General features: G+C 37.8%; 1 pseudogene; it reads left to right on the top strand.

Annotated features, from left to right (window-relative positions):
- Positions 1 to 2,710: 2,710 nt before the first annotated feature.
- On the top strand, positions 2,711 to 4,272 carry LOC141675002 (CENP-B homolog protein 2-like; annotated as a pseudogene).
- Positions 4,273 to 17,849: the final 13,577 nt, after the last annotated feature.

The following is a 17,849-nucleotide window of genomic DNA, read 5'->3' as shown; positions in this document are numbered from 1 at the left end:
TTGAGAAAAGTGGGCTAACCCCTATTGTGCAACGGAATAGAGAATGTCAGAAAAAAACAGGACCAAACTTGGATTTTAGAAGAGAAGGACAGCTATTTGGTAGCCCCCAATAATAATACTTTGTTACAATACCCATAATTTTATTCTTCTACATGTGGACTAAACTTTTCTGTTTCTTTGTGTTTGGTTTGTTTGAATGAAAATGAAATGTGAATAACATTATAAAAGGCCCTACTCACAAGGATCCCCTGTCAGTACCAAGGTAAGGTCCTAGTAATGCATTTTCAACTGTAGTATTAAAAATTACGTTGTTTTTTAAGATATACATTTGATTATCGCGTCAAACATAACCTTCAGAAAAAAAAAGATTAAACAAGTAAAGTTAATTTTAAAAGTATAAGAGATAAAAGGAATTGCATACAGGATAGAAAAGCATTCATTAATTTGATGTTTCCTAATTGTTCGAGAAGTTCCGGAGAACCCCGTATTTCTTATAGAGAATCTCCTAATTGTTCCGGAGCAAGTAGAAAAATATTCTGTAACCAGAAAGAATTCGGTTAAGATGTAGGATACCTATCCAGAAGTTTTCGTAACTCAATCATAGAGGAACCGGTCACTCTTCCCGATTGTCAAGGAACCAGTCGCCTCAAGGTGAGGTAGATCACGGACACTCATTTTTGGGGCACTAATTTGACTTTCATGCCACGATGAATTTGTGAGAATATAGGGGGTAGCATGAAGTCGAACCTGAGTACTCCCGCTAGCCTGAGTTCTGATACCATATTAAGGAACAAGTCACTCTAAAACCTAATAGAGGAAGACCCTTTCCACGATCTTATGTTAGTATTCTAACATAGATACCTATTCGATGAAAGCAACTTCTCCGTGAGTACATTAGTGTTAAGCTCTAAGTTCAGCTAACATGTTAGGACTCTTAATTTTGTAAGTCTCTAATCATTTTTTTTTTTGAAAAGCCAAATTCATTAGAAGTACCTCCACTTATAGTAGGAGTTCAACCATTACAATGGATAAGAAACCCAGGGACTCAGAACCCTAACTGCAGCAAAACTACTTAGGAGCATAAACCAAACCAACTAACTTAACTAGAACACTGTAAAACAACAGCACCTAATACATATGAGATAAATGAATCAAGACCAGCTTAAACATCACATAAACCTACTCCTAATACAATAGTTGTTTCATTCAGAAAAGATCTAACAGATCTTCATCTTCTTCATGTGTATCCAACAGAATCTCGTCTTCAAAAACCACATCTAATAATAATATTAATGTCAGTTCGATGTTAAATAACAATTTTGGTGATTAGGAGAGATGTTGATGGGTGTTATACGCATTTACTGCTGGCGACATGCGTTTCAGAAGTTCTGGCGTAATCAAGTTTCCATCACTGCAACTGCTAATCTGCTGCTAATAGCTTGCAGTAGACTTTCTCAATGAAGCCCAAGTAAGCATAATCCGTATCTGGTGGAAATGCAATGTACTGTAGAACCTCAAAAACAGATTCCATCCCGCATTCCCACTCTGAGACCAAAACTCATCATAGTCGTCCTCATCATATCTGGTTTCAAGACGATGATCGGATCATATCAATATAAATGAGACAGTTAAAGCTGTTGGCTAGAAAAGGAGAATCCCAGAGGAAGCCTCCCATATCAATCGTTAGGCGACAACTTCAAGTTGTCCAGAAATGACAAGTTAGACAAGCTATGAGATATTGGACCGCGAAGTTCATCTCGGAAGAGATCAAAGGATAGAGACAGTCTCAAATTGCCATCTGATCCAGTATTCTCCTCTCTAAAAATTATAAGAGTTGAAGTTTCAAGACTCATGCGAGTATGAATTTTCAGAAACGAGGGCGGGAGTTCATGTTGTAGAGAAGTTAATAATTTAAAATTTTTAAACATTCAGTGTCTTTGGTAGCGGGTCCTCGGAAACTAATCAGATTAGCATTTATGATTATATATGTTCTTTGAGTTTTTAGAATTATAAGAGTTCCGAAAATATTCAAAGTTATAGAATAATTAGACTCTCTAAAATAATCTGTTCAGGCATAAATTAATGTACCCTGTGATCTACAAAGTTTATCAGAAACTTTAAAGCACAAAACAAATATGCAAGAGCCGTAGTTTTGCAACTCCTTTGTAATCATCCTCAAATAAATCAAATACTGTTTCAGTTAGTACTGCTGCCTCCCACAAAATCTGCACCAGAGTAACAAAGTGAAAATGTGGATGCATATTCAGAATTCCACCATGGAAGACTTGGTATTTGGATTATATATATCAGAATTGCAACATGGTCCTTGTTGGGCCCGAGAATAAAGAAAAAAGAGGAAGGACTATAGATAGGTGTTTAGTACAGTAAAAACTCTATAAATACTCTATAAATTAATAATGTCGGGACCGGAGAAATTTATTAATTTAGAGAGTTATTAATTTATCGATAAACTAATAATTATTAATTTAAAGAGTTTTAAACCTATTATAATGTACATACCTCTTAGAATCAACGACCCGTAATTAGTAATCTTGGGAAATTAACAATGACTTTTAAAGTTGTACTTTTAAAGTTGTACTGTAAAATTAATGTAAACAAGATTAATGAATGTGTTCAATGTATTCTCAAACAAGTTTGGCATATATAAATTACATGAACGTGTTAGAGTATTCAAAACATATCTCACAAGATGGCTTCTCATCTAAAAGGTGTTGTAAAATCAACTATGTCAGATCAAATACGTAAGGAGTTGTGTGAGTATAAGAGAGATAATCCTGCAAGCACACAAAAAGACTTGCAGAGATGGTTTGAGGGAAAGTTTCAGTTAAAAGTTAGTCAAGGAACAATATCAAACACACTTAAGCGATCAGATGAGTATCTCTCTGCTGAAATAGAGGGAAGCGCAAAGATCAAAAGACACAAATCAGCAAAATATCCTGACATGGAGAAGGTTGTTTATGAGTGGTTTCTCCAGCATCAAGAACGTGTGAATATCACAGGAGAATTAATTTTGCAGAAGGAAAGAGAAACAATGAAACTCTTGTACCCTCACGATAATTCAGATTTTAACTTCTCTATAGGATGACTTGGGAAATTCAAGCAGCGGCATGGCATAAAGTCATTTCGTCATTTTGGCGAGAGCGGGTCTGTTGATGTACAAGACATGGAGCAGAAATTGGTATCGATTCGGGAGAAAATTGATCAATTCCCTGTAAAAGATGTTTTCAATATGGATGAAACTGGGTTGTTTTGTAGGCTACAAGTTGATCATTCACTGGCAACAAAACAACTTGAAGGAAGAAAACAAGATAAAGAAAGGCTTACGATAGTTATTTGTTGCAATGAAGATGACTCTGAAAAAATCCCTCTATGGATTATTGGGAAATATGCAAAGCCTCGTTGCTTCAAGAATGTCAACATGAATAGCTTGGATTGTCAGTATCGAGCTAACAAAAGACCATGGATGACTAGTGTGCTTTTTGATGAATATGTTCGTTCATTTGACCAAATGATGCATGGTAGAAGAGTTCTGCTTATGATGGATAATTGTTTATCACATCCAAAAAATATTGAAGGGCTAAGAAATGTTGAATTGTTCTTCTTGCCACCCAACATAACATCAAAGATTCAACCTTGCGATGTTGGGATAATAAGGGCTTTCAAGATGCATTATTGTAGAAGGTTTTATCGTAAAATATTGGAAGGTTATGAGGTAGGACAATCTGATCCAGGGAAGATAAATGTCCTTGATGCTATCAATTTGGCAATCCCAGCTTGGACGATAGATGTTCGAAAAGAAACAATAGTGAATTATTTCCGACACTGTAAAATTCGTTCAGCTAGTGACGTTGCAAGAAATTTGGATGAACCCATTTTGATGAAGAAACTCAAGACCTCGAGACTATGATTAATCAATGTGGCTATCGTAATAAGATGGATATCAACAATCTAATGAACTACCCAGGTGAAAATGAAGCATGTTCCGAGGTTCAGAGTTTAGAAGATATTGTGGGTACTATTATTGAGGACAATACAAATGATGATGACGAAGATGATACAGTGTCTTTGGAGCCTGTTACGAGAAAGAAAGCTCTTATGGCGTCGAATACTCTTCACAACTTTATGATACAATACAAAAATACAACACCTGAGTTATTGGATGCAATAAGAAAAGTTAGAGATGAGCTCCAAATAGACTTGAACTTTAAAATAAAACAAACAACTATTGAATCATATTTCAATAAGGTGTAATATATTTTTTCAGTTCCTATGAATTATTAATTTATGATTTTTTTTGGGACCGAAAGCTATAAAGGGATTTCCCGAAAAATTATTATTTTATTATTTTATCGAGTTTTTTAATTTTTTATATTGGCCCAAGTCAAGGCCAGACAAATTTATTATTTTAGAGAGTTTATTAATTTAACGAGTATTAATTTAAAGAGTTTCTACTGTATATAAGTTTGTAATAAAAAGCCCAATAGAAGCCCAATTGTAAAGGGAAAAGCCCATTAAAGGCTCCCTATAAATAGAGACTAATTTCCCCACTTAGAGGAGGTTGGAAAATAAGTATCAATAAAGAGTATTGTTCCTCACATAAACATGACTCGTATTTAGGGTAATCATTTGGCGCTAGAAGGAGCTCTTAAATTTGATACTCCAACATGATTATTGAAGAAGCAGATCCAGAGAAATGTGAAAATACTGCGGAGATTCAAATTGTTCAAAAACCAGAACATGTTGCTCCAGCAGAAAAAGATAAAGCACCATCGACCCTCAAGCCAAGACGGTTGTTTCCGGTGGAGGAAAACCCTCCACCTGAGGGCTCTCAGGCGCAGAGACCGCCAGTCAAACGTAAGAGGAGAATCGTTAAGAATACTCGTTCTCGTGTTTTAACAGAAAAGGGAAAGCAGGTGCTCTCCGGTGATGCTAGATTGTATTTAAAAAAGTTGAAGCAGAAGAAGCTTTTACGAGAGCAAGAGATAGAAGGTATGGAAGGTTCGGATGATGAGTTCAAGATGTTAGAGGCTGAAACCAAAAGACTAGAGGCGAAGCTGGAGAAAATAAGAGAAATTCAACGTTTGCAGCATGAGTTAAAATAAGCATCGATTAAGGAAGGTGGTGATGAGGAACTCGGTTATGTGGAGCTGTCGGAGGATGATGAGGATTACTATTATGACGAAGAGGAAGTTTTTACTGAGTATTCAAGACCCCGACGCCCCAAGACAGTCTCCTCAGGGGGAACCCCGCAAGGTTCGATGTCAACAGAGTCGATATCACAAGAGGAGTTCCTGAAAATACAGGAAGATATGGCTCAGTTGCGTGATCTAGTTAAAACTCAATCAAGATTCGAGGCACCGGTGGAAAGTCCTCTCTCTCGAAGCATAAAAAAAGCTAAGATATACATGACTTTGAAAACCCCGACACTCGACCAATTTGATGGATCAACCGACCCATCGGGATTGCTTAACACCTTTGACGGTCAAATGGCATTTTATGGACACTCAGAAGTCGCCCGTTGCCAATTCTTCTCTACATTCTTACAGGGCACAACCCTACGTTGGTATAACAATCTTCCATCTAGGTCGATCGACTCCTGGACTACATTGAAGACTAAATTTCAGACAAGGTTTTCAAGCAACTATAAGGGGGCAAAATCACGGCATCTTTGATTACGATGCGTCAAAGGCCTAGCGAATCTCTGAGAAGCTATTTAGGTCACTGTTGTCAGGCTATATCTGAGATAACAAACCTAGAGGAGCCTTTGGCGGTGAATTATTTACCAGCAGACATTGACGAAAGCCGACATGGCATTTTACTAGAAGAACTCATAGAAAAACATCCCCAGCACCTTCATGCGGTATTTTAAATTGTTGAACACCGAATGACACTCCAAGAAGCAGTGGGTAGTATAAGATCTCCATGACGCTCTAACTACAAGTATGACAAGTCAAGAACTCATAGCCCCCGGACCCCGAGATCTCGGAGATATAACTCCAAATCCCCTCGACGTTCACTGCCGAGAAGAGATGTTGGAAAGGAAGAGTTTCGAAGCCCGAGAGGTCAAGAATATTAGCGATGGTCTATTCCAGATAGAAAATGGCAGCCACGTGATAGAAAAGATAAAGAGTTTACCAAACTCACAGTCGATAAAGCAACGATCTTGGCAATTTTAAAGATAGAACCTGACTTTCGACCCCCGAGGCCGATGAAGCCGGGTCGTCCTCCGAGTTCTTGATATTGTGACTATCATGAAGATACTGGACACACTACAGAATAATGCTACCAACTAAGCAATCTCATTGAATCCAAAATCAAAAAAGGCCATTTCGTCCATTATATTGAGGGATAAGCTTAGACTCATCAAAGACAAGACGACAGAGTAGTCGATGTAATCTTCGGGGGTTACGCCGCTGGAGGCATGTCAAACAACTCTCGTAAGTCATAAGCTCGAGAGGTGTGTAACATTAATCCTCAGTGCCCCAAAAGATATAGACCATCTCCATCTCTCATCATATCATTCTCGGACGAGGATTACGCTTGAAACATCATACGAGGTCATCAAGATGCGCTGGTTATCACCGCCAAAATCGGCACTAACACAGTAAAAAATCCTTATCGATAATGGTAGTTCCGTCGACATCCTCTATCATCACGTTTTAGTACGAATGGATATAGGGGATAGAAAGCTAGAAAATATTCATTCGCCTCTTTATGGCTTCACGAGTAATGAGGTTTAAAGTGGTCGGGACAATTGACTTGCCGGTGCTTTTCGGCACTATGTCTTGCCAAGTATGGAAAGTAGTTAAGTTTCACGTAATAAGTGCGAACTCAAGCCACAATGCCATACTAGGTCCAACGACAATCTCGGTATTAGAAGCCATTACGTCGATTCCCCATTTGAAGATGAAATTCGCGACTGAGTTTGGAGTGGGAGAGATGTGTGGCGACCAAGTGGTGTCAAGACAGTGCTACTTTAATACCGTTGTGCATAAGAAGCAATATAATGATTCTCAATCTGTCAATGAAGTCGTTCAGATAGACCCCAGTAGCATCATCGACATACTCAGGGATCCCTCGTTCTCACATGTCGGTGAAACGGTCGATGTTGCGATAGATGAGCATTCCCCTTGTAAAACGGTTAAAGTGAGAAAAGATTTAAGTCCTCAGATAAAAGATGAATTAACAAGGTTGCTTCGGTAGTTCTCAGATATATTTGCATGGTCACCATCCGACATGCCGGGAATTCCAACCGACGTAGCGAGACACTCATTGCATGTCGACCGCCAAAAGAATCCTGTCAGACAAAAGAAGCGCACATTCTCAGAAGAAAAGCGCCGAGCTATCGATGAAAAGCTTGATCGGCTTTTAGTGGCCCGATTTATCGAGCCTGTGAAATTTCCTACATGGATTGCCAACGTTGTCCTGGTGAAGAAAAGTAATGGAAAATGGCGAATGTGTGTCGATTACTCTGACCTCAACAAGGCATGCCCTAAGGATTATTATCCTTTGCCGAACATAGATCAACTTATCGACGCAACGGCTGGTCATGAATTGCTGTCTTTCATGGACGCGTTCTCAGGATACAACCAAATCAGGATGGATGATCAAGATTGGGTACAAATGGCGTTTATCACACGTCGAGGTGTCTTTGCATATTGGAACATGCCTTTTGGATTAATCAACGTCGGTGCAACATTTCAGCGCATGATAGATGAAATATTTAAAAATCAGCTGGGTCGGAACCTCGAGGTGTATGTTGACGATATGATAACAAAATCAAAATTTTCATGCTGTCATGCCATCGACCTTCGAGATACCTTTGAGAATATTCGTCGTAATAACATGCGATTGAATCCGTTAAAGTGCTCTTTTGGCTTAACATCTGGAAAATTCTTAGGATTTCTTGTCTCCAAACGAGGGATCGAGGATGACCCCTTGCAAATTAAAGCCATATCTGAAATGAAAGACCCTTCGACCATTAAAGAGGTTCAACGTCTCACTGGTTGCATAGCGGCCCTTCGGCGCTTCATACCACATGCCTCTAAAAAATGCAGTCCTTTTTTCAAGGTTATCAAAGAAGCCTCAAAGAACAAGAAGTTGATATGGGATGATGAATGTAAAGAAAGCTTCGAAATGCTAAAAACTTTTCTGACGAGCCCACCGATTTTAGCAGGAGCACTGCCTCATGAAGCTCTAAAAGTATACATCTCAGCATCCGACGGGTCAGTAGCTTCCGTTTTGGTCAAGGATGTCGAGGGCCGTGAAGCCCCAGTTTACTATGTCAGCCATACTCTGAAAGATGCAGAAACTCGTTGTCCACATCTGGAGAAACTAGTTTATGCCCTCATTATAGCAAGCAGGAAGCTCCGTCATTATTTCCAAGGTTGTCTTATTAAAGTTATGATTGATCAACCCTTGAAGCGCATCTTGCACAAGCCAGATATGACAGGGCGTCTCGCCGCTTTCACATCGAATATCTACCCCGGAGTGCAATAAAGTCCCAAATTCTATCAGACTTTATTGTAGAATGTAAATTTGACAATCCTATAATTGAGGAAACATTATTCCCACAGAAGGCTTGGACTCTTTACGTAGTTGGGTCCTCAACATCTTCATTAAGGGGCGTAGGTGTGATTTTATTGAGTCCAGATTGCTTCAAAATACAACAAGCTTTGAAATTCTCATTTCCGGTAACAAACAATGTTGCTGAGTACGAAGCTTTGTTAGCAGGGCTACGCCAAGCGATCGAGTTGGAAGTGAAAGTTTTAGAAATATTTGGCGATTCTCAGCTTGTCACTAAACAGTTACAAGGTGAATTCAAGGCACACGATGCTCGAATGTCGACATATTTAAATCTGGCCATGTCCCTGCTGGAGAAAATTTCATCATGGACAATCAAGAACATTTGCAGGGAAGACAATCAATGGGCCGACGCCTTGTCCAAATTAGCATCGTCCTTCGTCTATCACATATGACTAATACTGACTCAACCTGCCTGGCTGGCTTAGCTTCTGTTAGCAAAATAGACTGGTTAAGTCATTTCGTACTTCAATTGCATCTTGAATCGACTTCACACCGTTCCTAACATCTACCCATGCGCTTATGACTGACTCATGTATTATTTATTAGCAAATAAGACTCAATTAACCACGTACTACACATAAGCACATAAGCACATAATCATTTTTATAGTTAAAATAATTTTTAGAACCAAAATCGACTCGCTGATCGCTCAACTAATCGTTATCTGACTCGTTTCCCATTTTTTCAGAATTTTTCGGACTCGTCTCGGCACGCATTGCGACTGATAATCAAACAAGTAACAAAATCAACAAATTTCTAGAAGAAATTAAACTTTGATATTATTTTTAATGAAAAGAATTCATTTTTCTGAGTCAACTGGCTTTCGTTTCACTCGAATCGGACTAACGGTTGAATTATTATCAATTAAACACTGATAATTCCAATTTTTATTCACTATAAATAATTATTACTAATTTTTAAAACTCAAAAATAATTTTTAAATCATTATTTAAGAAAAATCAGAATTAAAAATGATTTTTCTATAATTTTTGGAATTAAAATGAATTTATTATGATTTAATAAAAATTATTTGATTAATTATCAAAATAATTAATCATTTTTAAATAATTAATAAATAGTTAATAAATAATAAATAAATAAGAAAATAATTCAATTTGATTTTTAGAAAATAATTCAGAATTATTTATAATTTAAATGAATTAATTAAATAATTAATTAATCAATTTATAAAATAAATAAATCTGATTTTCAAAATTAATAAAATAAAATTAAAATTAAAAATCCAGAAACATATGTCAGAAACCAACCATCTGACAAAACAGATCAAAACCGGGTTGACAAACGGGTCAACCGGGTCACCATCCGGGTCATGAAGAACATGACCGGATTTTTCCAGAATCCGGCCACCGGCCAGGATTCCGGCGAGTCAAAATCAGGCCAAAAACAACACCGTTTGGTGTGGTTTTTACTGGGTTTCAATTCCACACAACTGCAGCAACTCAACTACGGCCAAAATATGCCAAAAACATCACTGAAACTTTATCTCTGATCAAAACCATCATGAACTCCGACCAAAAATCGAATTTGCAGAATCGTACATGTTATTGAACGTTTAATAGTGCAAATCAAAGCTAAGAACATATACAATCATAACCTTAACCTTTCAGGAACCACAGATTCACAGAAATCATCGAGTTGTATTTTGAAAATCTGACATAAACCCTAGAAATTGAATTCATCGATTTACGTATCGTTTGTTCAATTAATTAGTACCAATCGATTGCTTGCAACACAGAGAATCTATATCAGTCATCAAAATCATTCAACAACCCCTAGAACTAAAATCCCCAAATCACAGCTATGAACCCTAGAATCGAAATCAAAAATAAACTGATTTAAACATGAAATTGATGATACAAACTGAAAGAACACTTCAAGAGCTTCGTTTTGAGTACTTACATGGCTGTAAATGATGCCGGAAACTGATCGGAATCACTGCTCGATTTCTTGACCCGAATTACAAACCCTAACCCGACTGCAGAGAATTTTGGGTATTTTCTGATTTTTAATTAATAATTATGATTAATTAAATAAAAATTAGGCTATTTATAGTAGTAAAATTAATACTCCTAATGAAAATTAAGGCCCCAATTCTACACTTTTTAAAATTAATAGGCCCCTAATTTTATAAATTTTGAGTATTAAAATTTAATTTATAAATATTTTATATATGCAATATATATGCCAAAATTTCCCAAAAATTGTGAATATTGCAAAAATGCAAAGAAATAATATAAATGAAAGTCCTATAATTTTATAAAAATAAAAATGTAATTTTTGTGGGGTTTTTGACACCCAATGGGGCCCGGAAAAGTCATTTTTCATAAAACGAGAAAATTTATAAAATATCTAGATGTTCAAAATAATGCGATGGTAAAACCCGTTTGATGAAAAATAAGGCCCATTATTTTATTTGAAATACTGGCTTTAAAATCATAGTTTGGGTTGTAAAACGTTTGAAATGAAAGCGATGAATGCACAATAAAATATCTGAAAAATATCTTGAAAATACAGAAATAACACAGAATGCACATAACTCATAACAATTAGGGTTTAACAGATAATCACACATAAATGACACATTAACACATCTTATTTATTATGATTATGATATAATATAAACGTAAATTTCCCAGTCGTTACATCCTTCCCCCCTTAATAGGATTCTGTCCACAGAATCTTCTAAGAAAACAAATGAGGGTATTTTTCTAACATCTCGCTCTCAAGTTCCCAGGTTGATTCTTCAACCATATGGTTTCTCCACAACGCTCGCACTAAATATACAGACTTATTTCTCAACACTTTCTCTTGCCGATCTAAAATTCTTACCGGGTGTTCTATAAAAGACAAATCAGGTTGGATATTTATCGGTTCATACTCTATTATATGCCTAGAATCAGGATTATATCGCTTAAGCATCGACACGTGAAACACATTATGAATATGTTGCATATGAGGCGGTAAAGCTAATTCGTACGCAACTTTTCCCACTTTTTTCAAAATTTCAAACGGTCCGACGTATCGTGGTTTCAATTTACCCTTATTGCCAAATCTGGTCAATCCTTTCCATGGAGATATTTTGAGTAATACGTTTTCTCCTTCCTGATAGTCCATATCTTTCCTGGCTTGATCTGCATATTTGCGTTGCCTGTCTTGTGCTGTATCGAGTCGTTTCCGAATGAGTTCAATCTTTTCTTTAGTTTGTTGAATTAATTCTAGACCCAAAATCTTACGTTCTCCAACTTCATCCCAATGTACTGGTGATCTGCATTTTCTCCCATATAATGCTTCGTACGGTGGCATTCCAATGCTTGCGTGGTAGCTGTTATTGTAAGAAAATTCCACCAAAGGTAAATGCTCATCCCAACTGCCTTCGAAATCAATCGCACAAACTTGTAGCATGTCTTCAACCGTTTGGATAGTTCTTTCACTCTGCCCATCGGTTTGCGGATGATAAGCGGTACTCATGTTTAATTTAGTTCCAAGACATTCTTGAAATTGTTTCGAATATCTTGAGTTAAAACGAGGATCTCGATCAGATATGATAGATATTGGAACTCCATGTCGCATCACAATTTCCTTGAGATATATGTGCACTAGCTTGTCGAGTGAAAATCTTTCGTTAATTGGTAGAAAATGTGCTGACTTTGTGAGTCTGTCAATGATTACCCATATCGCATCATGATTTGCCTTAGTCTTCGGTAGTCCTACCATAAAATCCATCGCTAGATGTTCCCATTTCCATTCTGGAATGTCTAACGGTTGTAGTAATCCGCTCGGACGTTGATGTTCCGCTTTAACTCGCTGGCATGTGTAGCATTTACTCACCCATTCTGCTATTACCTTCTTCATATTCGGTCACCAAAAGTTTTCCTTCAGATCGCGATACATCTTTGTACTTCCTGGATGAATGGAATACTTCAAACTGTGCGCATCTCGCATTATTTCTTCTTTTAATTCTGCCACATTAGGAATCCAGATTCTCGATGCAAAGCATAAAATTCCTTCATTATCTTTCTGAGTGGTGATCTCTTCTCCCGTTAGGTCGTCAGCTTGACTCATTACTTCTTCTTCACAGCGGCGAATCTTCTCTAGCAACTCCGGTTGGAAAGTCATAGCGTAGATAGCTTCTGCAGATTCATTGGGAATACGAACCTCGATTTCCAATTTGTCGAATTCCTTGGCTACTTCTTCGCATGAAGTTAACCAATTCAATCTTTCTTTCCTGCTCAGCGCATCTGCTATAACATTTGCTTTCCCTGGATGATAACTGATCGTGACATCGTAATCTTTAATTAATTCCAGCCATCGACGTTGACGCATGTTCAATTCTTTTTGTATAAAGATATACTTCAGACTTTTATGATCCGTGTAGATTTTGCACTTTTCACCATAGAGATAATGTCTCCAAAGTTTCAACGCAAATACGATCGCTGCTAATTCTAGGTCATGCGTAGGATATTTCTGTTCACGAGGTTTAAGTTGTCTCGAAGCATATGCGATGACGTTACCGTGCTGCATCAATACACATCCTAGTTCGCAATAAGAGGTGTCGCTGTAAATGACAAAATTCCCTTGCTCGTCCGACAATACTAGTACTGGTGCGGTTACTAACCGATTCTTCAACTCTTGGAAACTTTCTTTACATTTATCATTCCATACAAACTTTTCACTTTTTCGAGTTAACTTGGTCAACGGCGTTGCTATTTTCGCAAAATCTTTGACAAACCTTCGATAATATCCTGCCAATCTCAAGAAACTTCGAACTTCTGTCGGCGTCTTTGGTCTTTCCCAATTTAACACAGCTTCAATCTTTGCTGGATTGACTTGGATGCCTTCTCTACTGATGATATACCCTAGAAATTGTATTTCCCTTAACCAAATTTACATTTTGAGAATTTCGCGTACAGTTGCTCTTTCCTCAGAATTTCCAAAGCTATCTTCAAGTGTTCTGCATGCTCTTCTTCTGTCCTTGAGTAAATCAAGATGTCATCAATAAATACAATCACAAATTTGTCCAAATATCTCTTGAATACTCTGTTCATAAGATCCATGAATGCTGTCGGCGCCTTTGTTAAACCGAATGCCATCACAAGAAACTCGTAATGTCTATATCTCGTGCGAAACGAATTCTTGGGAATATCTTCGGCTTTAATCTTCAATTGATGATAGCCTGACCGCAAATCTATCTTTGAAAACCATGCGGCTCCTTTTAGCTGGTCGAACAAATCGTCGATTCTCGGTAAAGAATACTTGTTCTTGATAGTGAGCTTATTCAACTCCCGATAGTCGATGCATAATCGTATGCTGTCATCCTTCTTCTTTACGAACAATACAGGTACACCCCATGGGGATACACTAGGTCGTATGATGCCTCGGTCTAGAAGATCTTGCAGTTGCGTTGACAATTCCTTCATTTCGACTGGAGCCATTCGATATGGAGCTTTCGAAACTGGTTCTGTGCCTGGTGCTAGATCAATCATAAATTCAATTTCTCGATCTGGCGGTAACCCGGGATGCTCGTCTGGAAAGATGTCTGGAAATTCACATACAACAGGAATATCTTCTATTCTAGGACTTCTTTTTTCAGTATCTAACACGTAAGCTAAGTACACCTCACATCTTTGTCGAAGCAATCGTTTAGTCTGCATCACGGTGAGAAATTTCTTCCGCTGCTTTTCGCCTTTGAATATTACCGTTGCATTTTCCGCAGTCCGCAATTTGACTTTCTTATTCGCACAATCTATCTGAGCATTATGACATGCTAACCAATCCATTCCCAAAATGATATCGAACTCTCCTAGCTTAAAAGAAATTAGGTCTACAGAAAAATGATGTCCGGCTATTTCTACATTACATGCAGGACATACTCGATCTACTGGAACTTGGTCGTCATTCGCTAATTTTATAATTAATGTCTCGCCCAACCATTCGATTTCACAATGTAACTTATCAAGAAATTCTTCAGAAATAAATGAACGAGTAGCTCCAGAATCAATTAATAATTTTGAACTTACGGAATTCACCAAAATCGTACATGCGATCACACTCGGACTCTGCACTGCTTCTTTCATTGTCATGTTGAAAGTCCTTGCTCTGGGTTGATTAGGCGGTGGCGGAGGTAATGCCAATACTCTTAAAATACTGGCTGCCATAGCTGGTCCTTTGCAATTTCTGGCGATATGCCCTTTCTTTCCACACTGGAAGCAAGTAATTTCTGCTATCTTTCCCGTTGGACATTCGTTAGAATAATGCCCTTTCTGCTTACATCGATAACACGTCACATCCCTTTTTATACATAAGCCGTTATGTTTTCGATTACATATCTTGCAGTACGGCACTGGAACTCTGGCCATTCCCTGCTGACTGGGGGCTTGGAAACGATTACCTATTTTCTGTGTACATTGCCCTATTATTTTAAAATTCAAATTTGTTCGAGCTTGAAATCCCGGCTTTCTACTGGAGCGGTCTTGGAAACTTCCCTGTCCTTTGTCTTACTAAGATCTTTCACTTTCCCCTTCAATAATCAAAGCTTTCTGGACTACGGCGGTATACGTTTCTAATTCAAAAACTGCAACTTGGCCACGAATCCATGGCCGTAATCCTTCTTGAAATCTCTGAACTAGCTTTTCTTCAGTATCAACCTGTTCTGGGACAAACCTAGCCAACTCAGTAAATTTGGCTTCATACTCTGCCAAGGACATATTTCCCTGCTTCAGTTCTAAAAACTTAATCTGCATTTGGTTCTTCACATAGCGAGGAAAATGCTTTTCTAAAAACAACTCTTTAAACCTATCACACGCAATAACATCTTCACCCTCTAAAGCCTTTTTAGATTCCCACCAATAATTTGCCTCTCCTTTCAATAAATAGCTAGCAAAATCAGTCTTCTGGTCTTCACGTATCTTTACTAGTGCAAACGCTTTCTCCATCTCTTTTAACCAGGTGGTAGCTTTAATAGGATCAGTAGATCCTTCAAATTCTGGAGGTTTAACTGACTGAAACTACTTAAAAGTAACAATAGGTAATGTTGGTAGTAGTTGAGGCTCAGGACGAGGTGGCTGCTGTAACATTTGTTGTTGTATCTGCTGTTGTTGATGTTGCATCTGCTGCTGCATCATTACCATTTGTTGTTGCATCAGATGGAACATTTGGTTCATGGTCTCATTAGTCTGACCTTCGGAATTGCTGTTAGAGGTCTCAACCCTAGTCTTTCTTTTTGGTGTCATCTTCTTCTGATAATAAAACAGGTGATATTTCTTTAACAGTTTAATAAACAATTGACAATATACAAGGAAAATAATTTATCCTGTATTAATAACATGGTTTATATAAAGAAAACAGTTGCTGAATGTAAAAACTGGAAATGTAAAAAGTTAAATAAAATGGTTGTTCTTTTTTTTTTCAACATGAATTATAATATGAAAATCTGTAAAACAATAAAGTGAAAGTAAATGCTGTAAAACTGTAAAGACTGAAATTTAAATAAAAGAAATTGAAAAAGTTCATCTTATATATATGTGACACCAGCTTCAGGTGTAAATGCTTGATACAAAAGGTCTCGTGCTACTGGTAATCACTTCGGCTACAAGTCATACTACCACTACAGGTTAACTACTAATATAGGTTAAACTACTACTACAGGTTAAACTACTAGTACACACATATACACTACTCACTAGGTTATACTATGCTGCCTTTATATACATCTGTACTCTGAAGTCATTGTCTCAAAACCCAGGCGGAATACGCCTAAGCTCCTCTCTAAGTGCCTGGACCAAGGTCTGTGCCAAGCGGAATATCCTGTAGAACTCTACGAAAGAAGGTGGTCCCTCATGGGTCAAATCATCAAGCTCCCAAGTGGAACTCATCAACACTGACTGCAAGCGCTGTCTCATATAGTAATCCGGCTGTAGGGCCGCTAACGGTCCTTTGTCCCTCTGGTCAAATAGATACATGATTTTTCGATACTGTGTCCGCCAATACTCCACATCATCCCTCATAACCCTGTACTCATGGTATGGTACCATATGCGGCTGTGCAACCTGACCTACTGACTCCTGTGATGGAACCCTCGGTATACCTGCACCCTGCTGTGGTGAACCTAACTGTAGATCCACATCATGCTCTCCCATCCCCTCGACTGGAATCATCTGAAACACATCTGGCTCTGGGACATGCACTGGTATAGGAGGTAACAATGGTGGTGGTGGTAATTCCTGCTCAATACCCGGTATAAACTAGTACTCCACTAGTAAAGGAACCATCGGCTCAAAGAACTCAAATGGATCAAACATCTCTATGGGGTCATGAACTATCCCCTGTACTGGTGGTACCGGCTCCTGTGGCAATGGTGGTGGAGGTGGTAGAGGAGGAAACATATACTCAGATACTGGAGGTATAACTGGTGTTGCTGGCCCGGTGACTGTCCTCTCAGAAGACGCAGAATAACCAGAATATGTCATCTGATAATATACCAAGAAAAGAAAAGTCACTAAACAATCCTAAGATTTACACTTCCCTATTCTAATCTGACCTAAATCCTAACACTATTTTTCCTATTTGACCATTTCTATCCTATGTGCTCTCCCTATCTTATCTTAACCCTAATGTTCTTGTTTTCAGGGACCAAACCTACAGCTCTGATGCCAAACCTGTAACGCCCTCAAGACCCGGGGTATAAGTCTGGGGGTTACTAGCTAATCACCAAACCTGTACAATCTGATTAACAAATGTTATTCCTAGTGAACTAACAATGAGATTTACAGAAGGGGGGTTGAATGTAAATCTCAAAACTTTTTCAGGTTTTGAGCAGTTTCAAAGGCTGTGTGTTTAAGATAAACAAGTGTGTGAATTGCTTTAAGCTAATACAGACAGATATATATTCAAGCACAAAAGTACAGAACACAACAGACCTTAAAAACTTTTCTGGTGGATTTGTTGTTCCACCAGAGATGGTATTTCAGAAAATCTGTGATTCAAGAAGTTGATCACAGCTGCATCCTAGTACAAACTAGATAATTTTTCTCAAGATTTTTCTAAACAGCTCTGGAAAAATTCTTTTCTAATTACTAGCTGCTACTTGGTTTATATAACACCAAGTTTACAAGTGAAGACAAAGATAAAAGTACAATAATAAAATAAGTTCTCCACTTGTTTCTTCTCCATTTTACTCCAGTGCATTGTTGACTATTGCCTCTTTATACTAGAGTAGAACGGCT

Source organism: Apium graveolens, chromosome 7 (genome assembly GCF_009905375.1).
Source record: "Apium graveolens cultivar Ventura chromosome 7, ASM990537v1, whole genome shotgun sequence".
Classification (NCBI taxonomy): Eukaryota; Viridiplantae; Streptophyta; class Magnoliopsida; order Apiales; family Apiaceae; genus Apium; species Apium graveolens.
Note: the sequence above shows the minus strand (reverse complement) of the source record. Positions and strands in the feature narration are given on the sequence as shown.